We start from the raw sequence: 23,255 nt of genomic DNA, 5'->3' as shown, positions 1-23,255 counted from the left end.
TGCCAAGGTAACTATCTTTGGCGTGTGTGTGTGTGGGGGGGGGGGGGGAGACATTAACATAGCCCTCAATCCTCATCTGGATTCCTCATCAGGCACATCATCAATACCATGTAGAGCTTTCCACGCTATCAAACTCCAATTATACTAACTCACATTAAATGACACCTGGCGCGCCTTTTTCCTAACACTAAAGATTTCACTTATTTCTCACCCCCTCATAATAAATATTCCAGGATTGATTACTTCTTCATCTCCCAAAACCATTTCTACTCCTTGCACAATGCCTCTATGCCTCCTTGAATCTATGCTACTGTCCGACCATCGTCCTATTAGTGCAACCCTGACTTTCTCCACAAAGGTCTCTAACTTCAAAATCTGGAGACTTGACAACTCTCTGCTGTCCAACCCAGAAAACATACAATTCCTCAATTCCCGTCTGATGCAGTACTTTGAAGAGAGCGGATCTCCTGAGATAACTTCTCTCTCGATATGGGCTGCGCACAAGTGTGTTGTTAGAGGAGAATTTATCTCCTTGGCCTCAAAACGGAAAAAAAGCCCAACAAGCCCAAATTAACAAACTCTCAGAATGCAGCCACTCTCTCCAACAACTTCATAAACAATCTTAGCTTCCCAAACACTTGACAAACTCTCTCAGGCCCGAAAAGAGCTTCTTGACGAACTCAGGAAAATTATACAACGCAAATTCTCTGTATCCCAGTGCATATTTTACGAGTTCGGGAACAAATCGGGCAAATTGCTCACCAGGGCTCTCCAATCCAAAAAGGCAGACAGGACAATTCATGCGCTTACAGATTCGGCCAGGAAAAAAATAGTATCCAATGAAGAAATTGTGGACCAATTAGTTTGCTGTTATTCCTCCCTCTACAACCTCCATCCCAATCACAACCCCCCTCCTCTGATGAAAATAGACAGGAAATGATTAGAGATTTCCTACGGCAATATTGCCCAGAACCCCTTGCACCATTTGAAACATCTATGTTAGATAGCCCACTTTCTTCAGAAGAAATTGTCTCAGCACTTACACAACTCAAACCTGGCAAATGCCCAGGCCCAGTCGCCCTAACGATGGGCTGTTATAAAATGTTTAAAGACATCCTTCTTCCTAACTTTCTACGCACATTTAACTCACTCCCCTCCTTAATCAGCCCCAATAGTGATTTACTAGAAGCCCATATTACTGTAATACCCAAACCAGGAAAGGACGTGTCACGCGTCTCAAATTACAGGCCAATCTCCCTCCTGAAAGTTGACCAGAAAATATTCGCCAAAATACTAGCTAACCGTTTGCTTCAATTGCTTCCTAGACTGATATCCTTGGACCAAGTGGGCTTTGTTCCAGGCAGAGAGGCCAGGGACAACACCCTGAAAGCAATTAGCATACATCATTGGCTAACCACAACTCAAACACCAGGTTTCCTTCTGTCCCTTGACGTGGAGAAGGCGTTCGACAGGGTAGTTTGGGACTACATGTCTGAAACTCTCGAGGCTGTGGGAATCTGAGGCCGAATGCTGCAACTTATTCTCGCCTTATATTCAAAAGCAAGAGCAAGAGTTCGGGTTATTGAACACCTGTTGGATGCCTTCTCCGAGTAGAATGGAACAAGTCAGGTTCGCTCCCTCTCCCCACTTATTTTTTTCCTTACGTTGGAACCCATGCTGCATAAACTTTGAGCAAACCCAGATATAAAAGGAGTACACATTAAAGGTAGAACTTACAAAATTAGCGGCATACGCGGATGATATCCTTATATTCCTCACAGAGCCTATTACCACAATCCCCAACCTGTTTTTTTTTTGTTTAATATCTTTTTATTCAGAAAAAAAGAACATAGCATTACAATGATAGACAGTCATGTAAACAATAAAAATCCCCAACCTGTTAAAGGACCTCACACTATTCGATAACATCTCAAACCTAAAAATACATTTTTCCAAATCCTGTGCACTCAATGTCTCCCTATGCCCACCCACTCTTTCTTTATGCCAGGCCAATTTTCCCTTTGGATGGGACCCTCATGCTATCACATATGTTGGAATTCTCCTTCCACATAAACTAACCGAACTCTACTTAAAAAATGATCTCCCTCTCCTGAAAGTTATCATGACGGACCTAAAAAAATGTAGGTTTGGTCCCTATTCATGGTTTGGAAGAATTGCCATCATCAAAATGAGCATTCTCCCCAGAATTCGTTACCTACTACAAGCTATACCCATTAAACTCCCCCCATCATTCTTTACCTCTTACAAACAGATATGTGCTAACTTCATCTGGGGAGCTAAACACCATAGAATATGATGGGACAAGCTTACCACTCCAAAATGTAAAGGTGGGACTTATCTTCCAGACATACACAAGTACTTCTGGTCTCGGCAGCTGTCCAGAATCATTGATTGGTATGTACATTCATAGACTAAAGACTGAGTCAATTTGGAAGGTTCTTGGTCCAAAACTCCCATTCATTACTTTCCCTGGATTAAATCCAACATGGTCCCACAGCAAAGTGCTTTGCACCCTCTTATTGGCCCCACTTTGTAGACCTTTCGGCTTGCATGCAAGAAAATGCAAATTGCATCCTCTCCATGCCCACTAATCCCCAATGATCGTAATCCAGAGCTTCCCACGGGTCTCTCAACACTCCTCCAGGAGAACCTCTGGGCTGAACCTCCCATAAGGGCTAAACTTTTATTTGACAAAGGTACAATATGCACATACGAGACCATACGTTCACGCTTTCCTAACCACAAAATTTCCTTTTTCCAATATCTTCAGATCAGACATTTCTTAAACAGCACCACTACACCCTCGGTGTGGTCTAGAGATCGCACTCCTTTTGAATATCTGTGTAACAATTTAGAACCCCAAAAGCACTTAATATCTATCATTTATTCATTGCTCTTCCCCAAATATGCCCTCAAAGTAAATAAAAATAGTCGACAATGGGAAGCAGAGCTGTCAATAGATCTAACACCAGACAAATGGGTAAACATTTACACTCACATCTACAAGGGCTCAATCAATGTCTTGGTACAGGAAAACGGGGTAAAAATTTACACAAAATGGTATAGAACCCCTGACATACTCCCCAAATTTCGCCCTGACATCCCGCTTTGCTGGAGATGTAACAAAATAAAGGGTACATTACTACATATCTGGTGGGACTGTTCTCTTATACAACCACTTTGGAAAGAAGTGGAAAGAAGAAACTCTCACATAACTACATTCACACCAGAGCACACCCCGGCTCAGTATCTCCTTCACCACACCTCCATACCCCGATCTGCATACAAAATATCCCTGACTCTCCACCTAATTAATGCAGTCAAAATGAGCATCCCCTGTCATTGGATGTCCCCCCCCCCCCCACACACGCGAAGGGATTAACCGTGTAAAAAAGAATAGAGGACATGGAGAAATTGGTAGCTGAGATTTTTACTTCTGCACCCTCTTCACGTTCTGCTGTGTATACCTCAAAGACACCACCACCACATACCCTCCACTTGAGTCACAGGAATTATTTTCTGATCCATCACAAGACGTTTGCGATGCGCATCCATTGTTGGAATCAGATCAGGGAAAGAGGAGGTAACAACAGCCACCACTCAGCAGTCTGACGACAGTACCCACATCAGCCCAATTAGGTTGGTCCCCGCTGTTGCTGCCTACTCCGAGATATCAAATGTTAGTGGTGGGGAAGATGACGTTGATGATGACGAGTCTATGGATGTCACGTGGGTGTCCACAAGAGTGGAAGAGGAAGGGAGTTCAAAGGCAGAGACGGACCGGCAGATAGGGAGGAGATGCAGGCAGAAATTGCATTGCACAAGAGGTACAAAGCAGACTGCAAATGTATCAGGAGCGAGCCATCAACCATGTACAGTCACATGTGGCGCTCCCAGGACGCCGGCACATGGCTCCGCAGTGTGGGCTTTTTTTAATGTGTCCGTTGCTGACAACAGTGTTGCTATCTGCAGCCTTTGCAGTCAACGCATAAGTCGCGGTAAGCCCAACACTCACCTAGGGACAACCGCCTTAAGAAGGCACCTAAACTCCCATCACCGAACCCAGTGGGAGCAACACCGTCAGAACCCACAAAGCCACACTCCAAGCTCTCACCGTACAGCCCCTTCTCCTTCTGATTCTCCTTCTCCTCTCTCCTCACATTTGCCCTCCACTCCACCTTCCATGATGCCATCATCATGTTGTTCTGGAAAAAGGCAGGCTTCTGTGGTCCAAATGTTGGAGCGGAAAAAAATGATGCCGGATAACCCTCTTGCCCAACGTTTGACTGTGGCTTGTCGGAACTGATAGCCCGCCAACTACTGCCATATCAACTGGTAGACTCGGAGGCCTTTCGTAAATTTGTGGCCATTGGAACGCCACAATGGAAGGTCCCAGGCAGGAAATATTTCTCACAAAAGGGCATTCCTGAGCTGTATGGCCATGTTAAGCGGCAAGTGAATATATCTCTGGCACACAGTGTTGGTGCCAAGATACATCTGACCACAGAAATATATAAAAACAGAAAAAACACTGCGCATTAGGAGAAGCAGCTAACACCTGAAACAATAGTACAAGTTCCAAATAAAATAATAAAAACAGAATGGTGTAGTGCTAAATTATGAATGACAAACACTTATACTGAATCAAAGTATGATGTTAACATATACAGTCCAAAAAATGAACACCAAAGTCCACAAAGGAAGGTATTGGCTGAAACAGGTTCCCAGGAAAGGAAAAGCTCCAAACAAATGAAGAAAGGTAAAGATCAGGTGTGTGTCCTAGGACCAACCCCCAGAGCACGTGAGTTATCACGAAACATGTAGTGGTTTATCCTGACGGCGCGAGAGTTCATATTGGTCCCTGGTGTTTGGATGGATCATCAGCGTTAGCTCTCCACCATACTGCCGGGTGACCCATGATCCGAGGAGGAATGTTCTGCAGGAACGCTGCGGCTGCATGTCATTGTTTGTTCCGCTGACATACAAAGTTTTTACATGTGAGTGCTTCCCTTTTTATTTATTAAAGTTATACATTGGTAATGCACTATGGGAGTGTTTCCCCTTTTTTTTTTTCCATGGTTACACACTGGATATCCCTGTGACCTATGATTGGTTGTCCCCGGAGAGAGTGACCTATGCTCCTGCCTGGCCATTCCACTACATTGGAGGATCTCTCTTTCATATGAGCGTTCAGCCACCTGTAATCTAGTGGCAAGAGCTATTTGGTAAGGAGCCATCTCTCACTATATTGTCTGGTGGATTAATTTCTACTCCTGGGCACACCTGATCTTCACCTTTCTTAATTTGTTTGGAGCTTTTCCTTTCCTGGGAATTTGTTTCAGCCAATACCTTCCTTTGTGGACTTCAGTGTTCATTTTTTGGACTGTATATGTTAACATCATACTTTGATTCAGTATAAGTGTTTGTCATTCATAATTTAGCGCTACACCATTCTGTATTTATTATCTGACCACAGACACATGGTCTAGCAAACATGGGCAGGGAAGGTATATCACTTTTACTGCCCACTGGGTGAACCTTCTGATGGCCGTTAAGCATGTAACCCGTGGCACCCGTGTAGATTTAGTTGTACCGCCACGGATTGCAAGCAGGCCTGCCTCTTCTTCTCCTCCTCCTCCATCCTCCCTCTCATCCTCGAATGACTCCTCCTCTTCTGCTGCTACCGTCTCTTCTCCTGCGCCACCCAAGATCCCCAGAACCTATTCCACATGCCAGGTGAGACGTTGCCATGCTGTGCTGTGTCTGTTGTGCCTGGAAGCCAAGAGTCACACTGGTCCTGCACTCCTTTCAGCTTTGCGTTCACAGGCAGATCAGTGGCTGACACCGCTTAATTTGTCAGTTGGTAAAGTGGTGTGCGACAACGGTGCCAATCTGCTGAGGGCACTGAAACAGGGCAAAATAACACACGTGCCATGCATGGCACACGTCCTGAACTTGGTGGTGCAGCGATTCGTTGGCAAATACCCTGGGGTCCAGGACGTCTTGCGGCAGGCCAGGAAAATCTCGGGCGATTTCCGAAGATCTTACACAGCCACGGCTCGAATTGCTGAGATTCAGCGGCGACACAACCTGCCCATCAGGCGCCTTATTTGTGACTGCCTGACGCGATGGAACTCAACGTTGCACTTGTTTGAGAGGCTGCTCCAGCAGAAATGTGCAGTTAAAGACTATCTGTTCGAACTTGGCGGCAGGACAGGTTCTGGGGAGCTTGGGTTTTTTTCACCTCGCCAGTGGCTGCTCATGCGGGATGCATGCAGACTTCTGCGGCCATTCGATGAGATCACCAAACTGGTCAGTCACGGCCAGGGCACCATCAGTGACATCATACCTAACGCCTTCTTTTTGGAGCGTGCATTGCATCGTGTCATTGATCAAGCCGTCGAGGAGCAGGAAGATCAGTAAGTCGCAATGTTGGATGAATTCCCAGGAGGTTCTACTCCATCTGAGACAAGTCAACAGCAGGAGTCTGAAGAGGAGTCAGAGGAGGAGGATGGTGCTGGGGGGATGAGGAGGAGCAAGAAGAGCATGCTTTAAACCTCTCAGGGATCCCTGGTGTTATCCGTGGATGGGGGGAGGAGAACGAGGACGACATTATCCTGGATGATGAGCTGAAAGCAGGCCACTATACCGCTTCCAGGTTAGTGGGAATGGGGGCCTACATGATGCAGTGCTTTAAGGGGGACCCTGTATAAAACGCATAAAGGCCAAGGACCAGTACTGGGTGGCAACGTACTTAGACCCCCGATACAAACACAAAATGGTGGAAATGTTACCACAAATTACAGAGGGCGGTCAGAATGCAGCACTTCCAGGCCTTGCTGTGGGAAATGCTGCATTCTGCTTTTCTGTGTGCTGGCAGAGGAATTTCCAGTCACAGAGAGACAGTTTCGGGTAGCAATCCAACAGCACCTGCAAAAAGAGGGTGGTTGGAAGATGTCTTGGTCACTTCAGATATGAGATCCTTCTTTCAGCCGAACCATCGACAGCTGTACTCCGGATCCAGCATGAGGGAATGCCTAGACCGACAGGTGTCCGACTACATCGTTTTAACGGCCAATGTGGACGCTCTGAGGAGTGATGAACTCTGGACTACTGGGTGGGCAGGCTTGACCTCTGGCCAGAGCTTGCAAAATTTGCAATGGAAATGTTGGCTTGCCCCCCATCCAGTGCGCCTGTCTGAAAGGACATTCAGCGCAGCAGAGGGGGATCTTAAACGATAAGCGCACTCGCCTAGCTCATGACAGTGTAGACTACCTCACATTTATAAAAATTAATGAGGCATGGATCTCTGCGGAATTCAACACATGTGACCAGTAGACCAGGTTTCATCAAAATTCCTCCACCCACAACAATTCCTGGTCCTTGGCTTCGCTACATACAGTGGCATAAAAGGCATTTCATGTCCATTGAATGGCAAATTTTTGGGGCCTTTCAGGGCCGACAATTATTTTTTCTGTGAATGCCTGATGTACCTCCAGCCATCAAAAACTAAGTTTTTGGCTGTCAGTTCAAACCATGTGAGCTAATTTTTGGAGCCTATATAGGCCAACACTTACGGTTCTGTGTACTGTGAACACCTACTGTACCTCTAGCCATCAAAAACTACATTTTTTGCTGTCAGTTCAAACCATGTGAGCTAATTTGTGGAGCCTATACAGGCCGACACTTACTTCTGTATACTGTGAACGCCTACTGTACCTCTAGCCATCATATACTACTTTCTTTGCTGTCAGTTCAACCCATGTGAGCTAATTTTTGCAGCCTATACAGGCCGACACTTCTGTATACTGTGTGAATGCCTAATGTACCATCAGCCACAGAATACTACGTACTTAGCTGTCAGGTAAACCCATGTGGGCTAATTTTTGGGGCCTATACAGGCCAACACTTACTTCTGTATCCTGTGAATGCCTAATTTACCTTCAGCCACAGAATACTACGTTCTTACCTGTCAGGTAAACACATGTGGGCTAATTTTTTGGGGCCTGAAATGGCCGACACTTACTTCTTTATCCTGTGAATGCCTAATTTTTCAGACTGGAAATGAAAAACAATGGGTCTGTAAAGGTTCCGCCAAATTGTGGAATGGATGTGAACCCATTTTACAGATGTGTGAATGGACACTATATGTATTAGACAATGTATTTACCGGCGGCTGTCAGTTCTGGCTGATTTATGAAAAAAAATATATATATTTTTTGCTGTAAAAAAAAAAAAATTTAGGGCAACTTTTTCAATTGCAATACTTCTGTTATGAAATTGTCCATGTGCTGGGGCTATTTGTGCACTGTCAGTCAGGGGGTGTGTCAGTGAAGGTGGCATTGCCATAGACCGGAGAGCAGAGGATATTTTATACTTGAATTTGAATCTGGGATCCTGCAGTATTTTGTCACTGAGGCAAGCAAAAACCCTAAACCCCGAGGGTCCTTGTCTCTAGCTGGATCGCTGGTTTCCCGGAGCGATGAAGCCCCCTTCATGATGGTTGTATATTCTGCCAATGGCAAAGTCTATAAACTGAAAGCTGCTGATTCCAAGGAGCTACAGTTCTGGTTGACTCCGCTTCAAGCATGTGCCAAGTATCATACTGAGACCAAGAAAGGGACACCTGTAAGGTCCGATGATCCAGTGTGGAGATACTGCTGTGCTGATTGTTGATTAAGGCTGTTTATTCTCAGCCTTCAGGTGAGAGGCTAGAACCACTGGTGGAGGATATTGGCACTGAGTGTGAGCACCTTATATCTGGATACCATTGAGCACTGTGCACTTTTCCCTTGGATTTTATCTTGGACATTAAACCCCCCCCCCCCCCCTCGTTTTTTAGGATGTTGATGTTTTACAGCGATCTTATATTTATGTGTATTTTATAAGATATTTATTGACCATTTTAGCGCTGCACTTTTATTCTTGTTGTACTTTTGAGGTTTCTGTATTTTACCTTGGTGTCAGCTGCTTTGTAATTTTTCTTCACTTGCTTGCGCTGATATACTTTTTTTGCAATACTTCTGTTATGACATTGTCCATGTGCTGGGACTATTTGTGCACAGCTAGTACGTCTTTTGTGGCTGCAAATATGACCTAAAGGTTTTTAAAGTTCGTCTCCCATTAAAGTCAATGGGGCCCGCTGCAAACTCGCGGTTCGCAGACTTTTGAGAAAATTTGCGGCTGGCGTTTGCGAACCGCCCCGGCCGATGTTCCTCCATCACTAGTCCAAGGCAGGAAATATTTCTCGCATAAGGGCATTCCAGAGAAGTATGGCCATGTTCAGCGGCAAGTGAATATATCTCTGGCACACAGTGTTGGTGCCAAGATACATCTGACCACAGACACATGGTCTAGCAAACACGGGTGTATCACTTTTGCTGCCCACTGGGTGAACCTTCTGAAGGCCATCAAGCAATTAACCCATGGCACCCATGTAGATTTGGTTGTACCGCCACAGATTGCATGCAGGCCTGCCTCTTCTTCTCCTCCTCCTCCTTCTCCTCCATCCTCCCTCTCCTCCTCGGCTGACTCCTCCTTTTCCTCTGCTACCGTCTTTTCTGCTGCGCCGCCCAAGATCCCCAGAACCTATTCCACATGCCAGGTGAGACGTTGCCATGCTGTGCTGCGTCTGTTGTGCCTGGAAGCCAAGCCACACTGGTCCTGCACTCCTTTCAGCTTTGCGTTCACAGGCAGATCAGTGGCTGACAACGTTCAATTTGACAGTTGGTAAAGTGGTGTGCACAATGGTGCCAATCTGCTGAAGCAGGGCAAAATAATACACGTGCCATGCATGGCACACATCCTGAACTCGGTCGTGCAGCAATTCGTTGGCAAATACCCTGGGGTCCAGGACATCTTACGGCAGCCCAGGAAAATCTTGGGCCATTTCAGAAGATCTTACCCAGCCATGGCTCGACTTGTTGACATTCGGGGGGACACAACCTGCCTGTCAGGCGTCTTATTTGTGACTGCCCGACGTGATGGAACTCAACGTTGCATATGCTTGATAGGCTGCTCCAACAGAAACGTGCAGTTAATGACTACCTGTACGAACTCTGCGGCAGGACAGGTTCTGGGGAGCTGGGGTTTATTTCACCTCACCAGTGGCTGCTCATGCGGGATGCATGCAGACTTCTGTGGCCATTCAATGAGATCACCTAACTGGTCAGTCACGGCCAGGGTGCCATCAGTGACATCGTACCTTACGTCTTCTTTCTGGAGCATGCATTGCGTCGTGTCATTGATCAAGCCGTAGAGGAGCAGGAGCAGGAAGATGAGGAAGCAGCAATGTTGGATGAATTCCCAGTGGGTACTACTCCATCTGAGACAAGTCATCAGCAGGAGTCTGAAGAGGAGTCAGAGGAGGATGGTGCCGGGGGGGATGAGGAGGAGCAAGAAGAGCATGCTTTAAACCTTTCTGGGATCCCTGGTGTTATACGTGGAATGGGGGGAAGGAGAACGAGGACGACATTATCCTGGATGATGAGCTGGAAGCAGACCACTGCACCGCATCCAGTTTAGTGCGAATGGGAGCCTTCATGCTCCAGTGTTTTAAGGGGGACCCCCGTATAAAAAGCATAAAGGCCAAGGACCAGTACTGGGTGGCAACGTAATTAGACCCCCGGTACAAACAAAAAATGGCGGAAATGTTACCACAACCACAGAGGGCGGTCAGAATGCAGCACTTCCAGGCCTTGCTGCAGGAAATTCTGCATTCTGCTTTTGCGTGCGCTGGCAGAGGAATTTCCAGTCACAGAGAGACAGTTGCGGGTAGCAATCCAACAGTGCCTGCAAGAAGAGGGTGGTTTGAAGATGTCTTGGTCACTTCAGATATGAGATCCTTCTTTCAGCCGAACCATCGACAGCTGTACTCCGGATCCAGCATGAGGGAACGCCTAGACCGACAGATTTCCGACTACATCGGGTTAACGGCTGATGTGGATGCTCAGGTGAGGGATGATGAGGAGTGATGAACCCCTGGACTACTGGGTGGGCAGGCTTGACCTCTGGCCATAGCTTGCACAATTTGCAATGGAACTGTTGACTGGTCCCCTGTCCAGTGTCCTGTCCGAAAGGACGTTCAGCGCAGCAGGGGGGATTGTGACCTATAAGCACACTCGCCTAGCTCATGACAGTGTAGACTACCTCACATTTATAAAAATGAAAGGCATGGATCTCTGAGGAATTCAACACATGTGACCAGTAAACCATGTTTCATTGAAATTCCTCATGCCAGGCCACAAATATCCGCCAGACCGCCATCCACTCACAACAATTCCTGGTCCTTGTCTTCGCTAAATACAGTGGCATAAAAGGCATTTCATGTCCATTGAATGCCAATTTTTTGCGGCCTTTCAGGGCCGACAATTATTTTTTCTGTGAATGCCTAATGTACCTCCAGCCACAGAATACAACTTTCTTTGCTATCAGGTAAACCCATGTGGGCTAATTTTTGGGGCCTATACAGGCCGACACTTACTCCTGTATAATGTGAATGCCTAATGAACCTTCAGCCGTAGAATACTACGTTCTTAGCCGTCAGGTAAACCCATGTGGGCTACTTTTTGGGGCCTATACTGACCGACACTTACTTCTGTTACCTGTGAATGCCTAATGTACCTCCAGCCATCAAATACTACATTCTTTGCTGTCAGGTAAACCCATGTGGGCTAATTTTTGGGGCCTATACAGGCCGACACTTCTCTATCCCGTGGATGCCTAATGCACCTTCAGCCATCAAATATTATGTTCTTAGCTGTCAGTTAAACCCATGTGGGCTATTATTTGGGGCCTATACTGGCCGGCACTTACTTCTTTATCCTGTGAATGCCTAATGTACCTCCAGTCACCAAATTCTACGTTCTTAGCTGTCGGGTAAACCCATGTGGGCTAATTTTTGGGGCCTATACTGGCCGACACTTACTTCTTTATCCTGTGAATGCCTAATGTACCTCCAACCACCAAATACTACGTCCTTAGCTGACAGGTAAACCCATGTTGGCAAATTTTTGGGGCCTATACTGGCCGACACTTACTTCTGTATCCTGTGAATGCCTAACGTACCTTCAGCCACAGAATACAACATTCTCAGCTGTCAGGTAAACGCATGTGGGCTAATTTTTGGGGCCTGGAATGGCCGACACTTACTTCTTCATCCTGTGAATGCCTAATTTTTCAGACTGGAATTGAAAATCGATGGGTCTGTAAAGGTTCCTCCAAATTGTGGAATGGATGCGGACCCATTTTACAGATGTGTGAATGGACCCTGTATGTATTTGACATGTATTTACCGGCTGCTGTCAGTCAGTTCTGGCTGGTTTATGAAAAAAAAAAAATTTTGCTGTAAAAAAAATAAATACATTTTTAGGGCAACTTTTCCAATTGCAATATTTCTGTTATGACATTGTCCACGTGCTGGGACTATTTGTGCACAGCTAGTAAAGTCTTTTGTGGCTGAAAATATGACCTAAAGGTTTTTTAAAGTTCGCCTACAATTAAAGTCAATGGGGCCCGCCGCAAACTCGCGGTTCGCTGACTTTTGAGAAAATTTGCGGCTGACATTCGCGAACCGCCTCGGGCGATGTTCATCCATCACTATTGATAAAGTATATCTGGCAAAATAAGAAGCCAAGAATACAGCTCTCTGTGTTAAGTAAAGGGAAAGCACAGTGTGGAATATCAGCACCAGATATTAAAATATATTACAACGCTATAATATTAACATGAATGATAGAATGGTCCCATACAAAGAGTGATAAAAACTGGGTGAAGATAGAAAACACACTAAGTAGAACACAATTTCATAGGAATATTTGGATACCACAAAATATATAACATTTGATGAAAATCTACATGGAATGACCAGAACTGTTTTTAAAAAGTATGGGATATGATTTATAGACAAGCAAAATAGGAAGATGATTCGCCACTAGGGTTAAGCGAACCCGAAATGTAAAGTTCGGTTCGTACCGGACTTTAGAGTTTTTGGTACCCAGACCCGAACCCGAACATTTTACTGTATGTTCAGAATCGAGTTCGGTGTTTGGCAATTTAACCACTTCAATACCGGGCACTTTCACCCCCTTCCTGCCCAGGCCAATTTTCAGCTTTTTGTGCTGTTGCATTTTGAATGACAATTGTGCAGTCATGCAACACTGTACCTAAACCAAATTTATGTCATGTTTTCCCACAAATAGAGCTTTCTTTTGGTAGTATTTTATCACCTCAATGTTTTTTTCTTTTTTGCTAAACAAATAAAAAAAGACTGAAAAGTTTGAAAAAAATAAGTTTTTTTGTTGATGTTATACAATTTTGTAAATATATACATTTTTTCCTGCATTGATGAGCACTGATGAGGCCGCACTGACAGGTACTGATGAGGAGACACTGATGGGGTGGCACTAATATGTGGCACTGATAGGCAGCACTGATGAGCGCTGATAGGTAGCACTGATATGAAGCATTGTTGGGCGCTGATAGGCGGCACTGCTGGACACTGATAGGCAGCATTGATGGTCACTGATAGGTGGCACTGATGGACACTGATAGGCGGCACTGATGGGCACTGATAGACGGCACTGATCTGCACTGATGGGCACTAATGGGCACTGATAGGTGGCACTGGTGGTCAATAATGGGCACTGGTGCGTGGCACTGATAGATGGCAAAGGTGGGCACTGGTGGGCAGCACTGATGGTGAGGGCATTGGTGGGCAGAACTGATGGTGAGGGCACTGGCGGGTTCCCTGAGCCCTGATTGCTATCCCTGGTAGCTATGGTGGGCATCCCTGGGTTCATGGGTGGGCATCCCTGGTGGTTCTAGTGGCACCCCCCAAGGGTCTGCACTGGTAATCAATGCTCTGATTACCAGTGCAGACCCCCCCTGTCAGGAGAGCCACAGACCGTCTCTCCTCTACTCGTGCCTGTCAGACACGAACTGAGGAAAGCAATCAAAGGCACTTCCTATTTACTATGTGACCAGCTGTTATTGGACATAGCTGGTCACATGGTAAAGAGCCTACGAAATTGGAGATGCGGTGTGTCAGAGTGACACGCCGCATCACCGATCGCCGCTCATATGACGTCCAGACAAGATAATGCAACCACCTTCCCACCATCAATCACCTATAGGGCGGGCTGGAAGTGGTTAATGGCGCGTTCTAACAAGCTGCAGGGCAACCAATCCACAAGCGTTTAACTGGTGTGCCCTTAGAAGCCATCACAGCCAGGCCTACTAATGGCATGGCTGTGATTGGGCAGTGCAGCATGTGACCCAGCCTCTATATAAGCTGGAGTCATGTAGCGCCGCACCTCAATCTGCTCTAACTAGTGTAGGGAAAGGCTGCGGCTTCTGCTTTGAGGGAGAGAATAGGACAGAATCTTTACTCAGTCAGAAGAACTCAGCGATCTACATAGATTTTGTTGTGTGGGTGCAGTGCACAATCTTTTTACCCTGCCCTGATCCCAGTGACAGAGAAAAATAACTTTTATCCGTCTGTTAGGTGGGCCATTTTATGCAAGCTCAGTGCACCAGCACTGCATACAGTATGTGCTTTTGCAACATTCAAATCCAAGCTTGAAATACTGCAATATTAATCAGATTTTTAAAAGAACACCCTTTTTTGGAATTATATCCTACATCTTTTGCTTTTGTAGCATTAGTCAGTGTGCATTTTAAGCTATAAATATAGCTAGGATTTTCTGGGTTTTTAAAAACACCCTTTTTGGGCAAAATACACAATTTTACAGCCCTTGCTGCATCTTTGATAAAAAACAAGCTTGAAATACTTCAATAATTTTCAGGCTTTGAAAAAACACACATTTTTGGCAATGTCTGCCATCTGGGGCCTCTGCCCCAGTCAGTGTGCAATTTAAGCTACAAATACAGCTATAATTTTCTGTCTTTTAAAAAACACCCTTTTTGGGCAAAATACTTAATATTGCAGCCTCTGTCATTGTGAGATACACCCTTTACATACTGTTGTTCTATTCTGCTATTCAAAAAACACCTATTTAGGGGAAAAATAATAATTTTGCAGCGTTTGCTGCATATGTTACCGTAAAATAAAGCCTTTAGATACTGTTGTTCTATTCTACTATTCAAAAAACACCCATTAAGGGCAAAAAAATAGTTTTGCAGCATTTGCTGCATATGTTACTGTGAGATACACCCTTTAGATACTGTTGTTCTATTCTGCTATTCAAAAAACACCCATTTAGGGCAAGATCCTAAATTTGAGAAATATGAGGAGAACGTCAAATAAGGGACATGGCCCCGGTTGGGGTGCTGCTGGTGGAGCTCCTGTTGCAGGAAGAGGATGTGGTCGATCTGTGCCAGCTACACGCACAAGTGAAACACCTTCCTCAGGTGCGAGTAGGCGACAGAAACTGCAGCAGTATTTGGCAGGGCCTAATGCGGCTCTACGAATGTTGAGGCCAGAACAAGTGCAGGCGATAGTAGATTGGTTGCTGACAGTGCCTCCATATCCTTCATATTGTCTCCCACCCAGTCTCCTGCTGAAAGATCAGAGTTGGCACCTGCAGCCGATGTCCATCAGTCTTTCACCTCACCCCCTTGCAAATCAGCCAAGCAGTCTGAGCCCCAAGTCATGCAGCAGTCTCTTATGCTTTTTGATGACTCTGTTAGCAGGGTTTCCCAGGGCTATCCATCTAGCCCTGTTCCAGAAGTGGAAGAGATTAAGTGCACCGATGCCCAATCATCGCAGCATGTCTCGGACCATCGCAGCATGTCTCGGATGATGACGAAACACAGGTGCCAACTGCTGCGGCTTTCAGAATTGTGCAGACCGACAAGGAGGGCAGGGGTGAAGACTGGGTGGAAGATGATGTGGGGGATGATGAGGTCCTCGACCCCACATGGAATGAATGTCATGCAGGTGACCTGTGTAGTTTGGAGGAAGAGGCGGTGGTCGCACAGAGCCACCAGCACAGCAGAAGAGGGAGCAGGGTACAAAAGCGGAGTGGCTGTCCCCTAGACAGTATGCCTGCTACTGCCCAACGCAGCAAGGGACCGAGCACACCAAGGCCAGCTCCAAGGAGTTCTCTGGCGTGGCAGCTCTTCAGAAAATGCGCTGATGACAAGACACAAGTGGTTTTCACGCTGTGCAATCAGAGCCTATAGCGAGGCATAAATGTTCTCAACCTTAGCATAACCTGCATGACCAAGCATATAAGTGCAAAGCATGACCTGCAGTGGAGTAGACACCTCAAAAAACAAGAAATGTCTCTGGCTCCTCCTGCTTCCTCTTCTGCTGCAGTCTCTGTCTCTTTATCCACCTCTGTAGTGACAGTGGCACCTGCCACCCTGCAAACAGAGGATCTGCCAGCAACACCACCACCTGGGTCACCAACCATCTCCACAATGTCCCATGGAAGCGTTAAGCTCTCTATCTCCCAAACACTGGAGCGGAAGAGGAAGTACCGCCCTACCCACCCGTGATCCCTGGCCCTGAATGCCAGCATTTCAAAATTTCTGGCCTTTAAAATGCTGTCATTCCGTCTGGTGGAGACGCAGAGTTTTAAATGCCTTATGGCGGTGGCTGTCCCACAGTACGTCATGCCCAGCTGCCACTACTTTTCCAGGCGAGCCATTCCTTCCCTGCACAACCAAGTGGGAGACAAAATCAGGTGTGCACTGCGCAACACCTGTGGCAAGGTCCACCTAACTACGGATACGTGGACAAGTAAGCACGGTCAGGGACGTTATATCTCCCTAACACTGGGTAAATGCAGTTGTGGTTGGGCCTGAGGCGGATAGCAGTTTGGCACATGTCTTTCCACCACCGAGGATTGCAGGGCGCTTCAGTTTGCCTCCTGTTGCTAACTCCTCCTACTGCGCTTCCTCATTCTCTACCGCCTCCTCATCCGGTCAGGGTAACACCTTCACCACCAACTTTAGCACAGCCCGGGGTAAATGACAGCAGGCAGTTTTAAAACTTGGCTGTTTGGGGGAAAACCCCATACCGCGCAGGAGTTGTGGAGGGCCATGGAACAACAGATCGATGAGTGGTTAGTGCCAGTGAGCCTCCAGTCCAGCCTGGTGGTGTGCGATAATGGGCGAAATCTCGCAGCAGCTCTGGGCCTAGCCGGTTTGACGCACATCCCTTGCCTGGCACATGTGCTGAATTTGGTGATTCAGAGGTTCCTTAAAAATTACCCCAATATGTCAGAGCTGCTGCAGAAAGTGCGGGCTGTCTGTGCGCACTTTCGGCGTTCTCACCCTGCTGCTGGTCGCCTGTCAGCGCTGCAGCATAACTTTGGCCTTCCCGTTCACCGCCTCATATGTGACATGCCCACAAGGTGAAACTCCACCTTGTACATGCTGGCCAGACTGTGCGAGCAGCAATAGGCAATAGTGGAGTTTCAGCTGCAGCACACACGGGTGAGTCGCTCTACGGAACAGCACCACTTCACCACCAATAACTGGGCCTCCATGCGAGACCTGTGTGCCTTGTTGTGCTCTTTCGAGTACTCCACCAACATGGCCAGTGCCGATAACGCTGTTCTCAGCGTTACTATGCCACTTCTAATGCCTCCTTGAAAAAACGCTTCGGGTGATGATGGAAGAGGATGTGGCACAGGAGGAGGAGGAAGAGGGATCATTTCCAATGCTTTCAGGGCAGTCATTCACAAGTGGCTCCGAGGGTGGGTTCCTGCACCTACAAACGTCAGGTACACAATTGTCCAGCAAGGGCACAGTTATGGAGGATGACGAGGTGGAGGATGAGGAGGAGATGGAGGAGGAGGAACCATGTTCACAGCAGGGTGGCACTCAGACCAGCTCATGGCCATCACTGGTGCGTGGCTGGGGGGATATAGAGGACACAGACGATACACCTCCCACAGAGGATAGCCTCTGGGCAACATGGCACACATGAGCGATTACATGCTGCAGTGTCTCCGCAACGACCGCCGAGTTGCCCACATTCTAACTTGTGCTGATTACTGGGTGGCCATGCTGCTGGATCCCCATTACAAGGACAACGTACCCTCCTTAATTCCCTCACTGGAGCGTGATCGTAAAATGCGTGAGTACAAGCATTTTCATGCGTTTATATAGTGTGTTAAAAATCACTGATTGTGTATGGACTCTTGGAAGTACATCTAAAGGATCAGAACATTAAGGGGTATGAGAGATGATTACAGCCATGCACGCCAACACAGGTTGAACTGGATGGACTATTGTCTTATTCAACCTTAACTACTATGTAAGCGCACGCTGGTAGACGCGCTGCTGGTGGCATTCCCACCTGATAGCGGGGGCCACAGTGGAAGCACAAGGAGAAGGCCCTCGCCCACACAGCCAGGGCACCGCTAGCACCTCAGAAGGCAGGGTTAGCATGGCTGAAATGTGGAAAAGCTTTGTCAGCACGCCACAACAAACAGCACCACCAGCTGATATGGAACGTCTTAGCAGGAGGCAGCATTTCTCCAAATTGGGCACATGGCCCTTTACACCTTTGAGGTGCTGGCCTGCCCTGCAGCCAGTGTATTATCCGAACGTGTATTTATCATGGCAGGGGGCGTTATCACAGACAAGTGCAGCCGCCTGTCCAGAGCCTAGCTCACGTTCATTAAAATGAACCAGGCATGGATCCCACAGGACTTGTCCATACCTTGTGCAGAATAGACATGTATACCGGCCTTACCCATGCCATTGTTGTATTTTTGATCTTTCTCACTCTTTTGGGGTGTACCTTAATTAAAAAAAAAAAAAAATAAAATAAAAAACAAAAACCAGTGTTTGCTACCTTTGTCCTCTTCCACCGCCGCTTCCACCTACACCGCCACATCCACCACCACCACCTCAGCCTCCTACTCCATATGGACCTCGTCCTCCTAGATCAAGATTATTATTTTTTATTTTTATGTATTTTATGTTATTTTAAGTTATTTCCCTATCCACATTTGTTTGCAGAGCATTTGCCATGCTCTTAACAAAATGTTGCTGCCATTTGCAGCCCTCTAGTCCTTTCCATTACTTTTTTAGAGCCATTTTAGTGCTTAAAAGTTAAGGTACCCATTGAATTCAATGGGGTTTGGGGTCAAGTTCGGGTTAAGTTTGGGTCCCGAACTCAAACTTTTTTGTGAGGTTCGGCCTAACTCGTCGAACCCAAACATCCAGGTGTCCTCTCAACTCTATTCGCCACTAATTTTACTAGCAGGAACGTTTTCCTGGTAAGCCCCTTACTTTTCAACACGGGGTGGAGTGATTTTTTTCAAAAGGGCTTTCCAGGATATCCTTACATCTTTCTCTCTGGTGATATGTATACAGACTGCTGTACATTGATTGGTAAAAAATACCACTTTTATTGAGTCTGAAGGCCTACTTCTGGGCTTAATATCTTTTAAGTTTCTCTTAGGACATTTGTTACACACGTTTTATGTGGAATGTTTATTAATTCTTTACACATTTGTTTTTTAATATGATTGTGTACACAATTTTTGCACTTTATTAGATTAATGTCTTAAGTGAGTTTTTTAGTCATTAGCTGATATGCAAATTTCACTTTATTATTCACAGCGCTGCACAATTTTTTTTATTGATTTTTTATATTGAAGTTACTCTGATTGTCAGAGTGGCTTGAATTATTTTATAATGGCAGCTCTAGATGGAAAGATATCTAACCTAATGCTGTCTGTATAAGTTTGGTCAAACATCACAAAGATCTGGAGATAGGGTAAGCAGCATGGGACCTGCAAAGGGAACTATGGACTGCTGCCACTGACCACCAACAAAAGAGGGGGCAAATTAGTGTCTGCAGCTTTGAGGAGCACTAAGACCATCAATGGAGGCACAGACTACCAAACAGTAAAATATATATAGTTACATAGTAGGTAAGGTTGAATAAAGACAACAGTCCATCCAGTTCAACCTGTTTATGTGTACATGTGTCAGTGTCTGATGTATTATTTCCCATATCCCTGTATACTGTGTTTTTTAAGATGCATGTCCAAGAGTCTTTTAAAAATATCAATACTTCCCATTGACACCACCACTTGTGGTTCCACATTCTTACCGCCCTAACAGTGAAAATCCCTCTGTGCAGCTAAAGGTTTAACCTGCTTCTCCTCCAATCTCATTGTGTGGCCTGGGTCCTCTTTCACTCCCTGAGATTGTAAAGCTTTTTGTCTATGCTGGGATCACCACTGAGGTATTTGTAAATCGCTATCATGTCCCCTCTCAAGCGTCTTTTCTTCAGTGAGAAAAAATGTTGTGCTTGTAGTCGCTCCTCTTTTTTGAGGTCCTCCAGTCCCCTTATTCATTTAGCTGCCCTTCTTTGAACTCTCTCCAGCATATCCTTTCTGAGAACAGGGGATCAGAACTGGACGTAATACTCCATATGTGGCTGAACCAGAGTTTTATAAAGTGGCAGGATTATAGTTTTATCTCTGGAGTAAATCCCCTTTTTAAGGATGCTAGTATTCTGCTGGCTTTGGTAGCTGCAGCTTGACATTGCTGATCACGATACTCTCCTACACAACAAGGGACTTTAGGTTCCTGCCTGCAAAGGGCCATTCCTTAATCTGACTGTGCCTGTCAGATCTATTAACAGTGATTTAGCTGGAGTCTGCAAGCAAATGAAGTGCAGGAAGAGTGTCAAGTAGGCTCTGTATTGTTTGTATATATAGACTGTGTGCAGGATGATGTCCCTGACGTTGTTGCCAAAGTTTAGTTGCTGAAGTGAGCATCCCATGACCTCCCATCCACGTTATTAACCATCAATAAACCACAAAAAAACAAAGTCACAAACTGTTCTCTGTCTCTGGAGTGCCTGTGAAGATTCAGTGTGCCTGTTTGTGCAGGGTGGGGATCCCAGTTCATCTGTGGCTCCTAAGGGGCTGTGCTACACATATACAGTATGCCTGCACTCTTCTCCAGTACACCAACACACTTCTGCAACCATAACCACTGCACTAAGGAACACTTCTGTAACTGCTGCCACTAAGCCAATGCACGCTTCTAAACTGACAGGCACTTTTGCAAAATGATTTCCTCTGCACTCACCAGCATTGCACCAACAGGCCCTTGTGAACCTCCTGTCACTGCACAGACATGCACTTCTGCACTCACTGCCATTGCACTGCAACAAAATTCTCAATCCATGTTACTCTATTAACGTGTGCATCTGCATCTGCTGCCAATGAGTCAACATGCATTTCTGCCCTCGCTGCTCTGAACCACCATACACTTCCTGATGCATCTCATCCACTGAACAGGCACAATTTGGCCATATATCACTATTTTGGAACACTGATATTGTAGTATTTTGTATCTTATTTGTATGATCTCAGAGGTTATGACAAATGTGAGCTGGTGAATTTGGAAGAATTACTTTCTAAGCAATGTTTTTTCCTCTAAAAGCTGCACAGATACCTACGGACAGTTCAATTCAAGGACGCCAACAAAGAGGACATCATGTTCAATGAGAGAGGAGAAATGCCCGGTTTGTTTTGGCCTTCAAATATGGTGTTTTTTAATCCTTATCCAAATAACTGGGATGGTGTGAAAATTCAGTTTTTGCCCAGAAGGGTTCATAAAGAAAGCATGAAAGCGGTGGCCGATGAAAGCACAAGCCATTGGAAACAGGGCAAGGTAAGATATTTCCATTGTTTGTGTTTGATGTGTTTTGGACTCACACCCTTCCTTACCTTTGTAGTATTGTATCAGAAGTTCTGTTCTCTGATTGGAGTCAGTTGTCCTGAAGAGAAAGAACACCTGTTCCGGGGTGGTGAAGGTCAGTTGGAGGACATATTAGGTGATGAAAAATATTTTATAATAAAATTGAACACACAAAAAAGTGCACTTAGGGGGGTGCTTTGTCCCCCGCCACAGGGGTAGAACCTCTACCCTCATCCCCTAGGGTGCAAAACTCCTGACTGGAACAAAGGGTTTCCAACGGTCTGCCTAGCCAGAAGGCCTGGCAGACCCCGTTCTTCTAGGTCAGCCGAAGCCAACCATCGAATACTTGGTCAAGAGGCTCGAAGAGTGAACCCCCCCCCCAAGTGTTTAGAGCTGTGACCACATGCAGGTTCACACATTGGGGTCCCACACCCAAGTGTTACTAAGAGCACCTCTGGGGAGACCACTCCCAGAGGGCACGGACACCACAGACTCTCTGCCTTCCCAGCCCATGGGCAGACAAGGTAGACCACTCAAACAAGGAGGTAATGGACCCTTCCAGCTTTCTCAGGAAGAATTTACTCCTGGCCCCCAATTACTTATGGGCACTCCGGTTTCAATTCCTGCCTGTACTAAACATCCAGGTCCCCATCACTCCAGCAGGTTTGCATAGCCACCACCCAACCTAGGTCAGGTCAGATGATAGCACAGCGCCCCCACTGGATCACTTATAAGAACAAGGTCATGTTACCAGTGGGGTACCTCAGGGATCTGTACTGGGACCAATTTTGTTTAATATCTTCATAAGTGATATTGCAAAAGGCCTCGATGGTAAGGTTTGTCTTTTTGCTGATGACACAAAGATATGTAACAGGGTTGATGTTCCTGGAGGGAAACGCCAAATGGAAAAGGATTTAGAAAAACTAGAAGAATGGTCAGAACTCTGGCAACTGAAATTTAATGTGGATAAGTGCAAGATAATGCACCTGGGGCTTAAAAACCCAAGGGCAGAATATAGAATATTTGACACAGTCCTGACCTCAGTATCTGAGGAAAGGGATTTAGGAGTAATTATTTCAGAAGACTTAAAGGTGGGAAGACAATGTAATAGAGCAGCACGAAATGCCAGCAGAATGCTTGGATGTATAGGGAGAGGTATAAGCAGTAGAAAGAGAGAAGTGCTTATGCCGCTGTACAGACCACTGGTGAGACCTCACTTGGAGTATTGTGCGCAGTACTGGAGGCCATATCTCCAGAAGGATATAGATACTCTAGAGAGTTCAGAGAAGAGCTACTAAACTAGTACATGGATTGCAGGAAAAAACTTACCAGAAAAGGTTAAAGGACCTTAACATGTATAGCTTGGAAGAAAGAAGAGACAGAGGGGATATGATAGAAACTTTTAAATACATAAAGGGAATCAACTCGGTAAAGGAGGAGAGCATATTTAAAAGAAGAAAAACTACCACAAGAGGACACAGTTAATAAATTAGAGGGGCAAAGGTTTAAAAGTAATATGAGGAAGTATTACTTTACTGAGAGAGTAGTGGATGCATGGAATAACCTTCCTGCAGAAGTGGTAGCTGCAA

The 23,255-nt window shown here is 45.9% G+C and overlaps 1 protein-coding gene across 1 annotated transcript in view; it reads left to right on the top strand.

Moving 5' to 3' along the window:
• Positions 1 to 23,255, top strand: part of LOC309564917 (vomeronasal type-2 receptor 26-like) — a gene marked incomplete at both ends in the record, with an annotated part of 58,878 nt that overhangs the window by 23,288 nt on the left and 12,335 nt on the right. The window lies entirely within an intron of this gene.

The sequence above is a fragment of the Pelophylax lessonae genome, assembly GCF_965119305.1.
Source record: "Pelophylax lessonae genome assembly, chromosome: 1".
Classification (NCBI taxonomy): domain Eukaryota; kingdom Metazoa; phylum Chordata; class Amphibia; order Anura; family Ranidae; genus Pelophylax; species Pelophylax lessonae.
The sequence above is the reverse complement of the archived record's forward strand: the minus strand, read 5'-3'. Positions and strand labels throughout refer to the sequence as shown.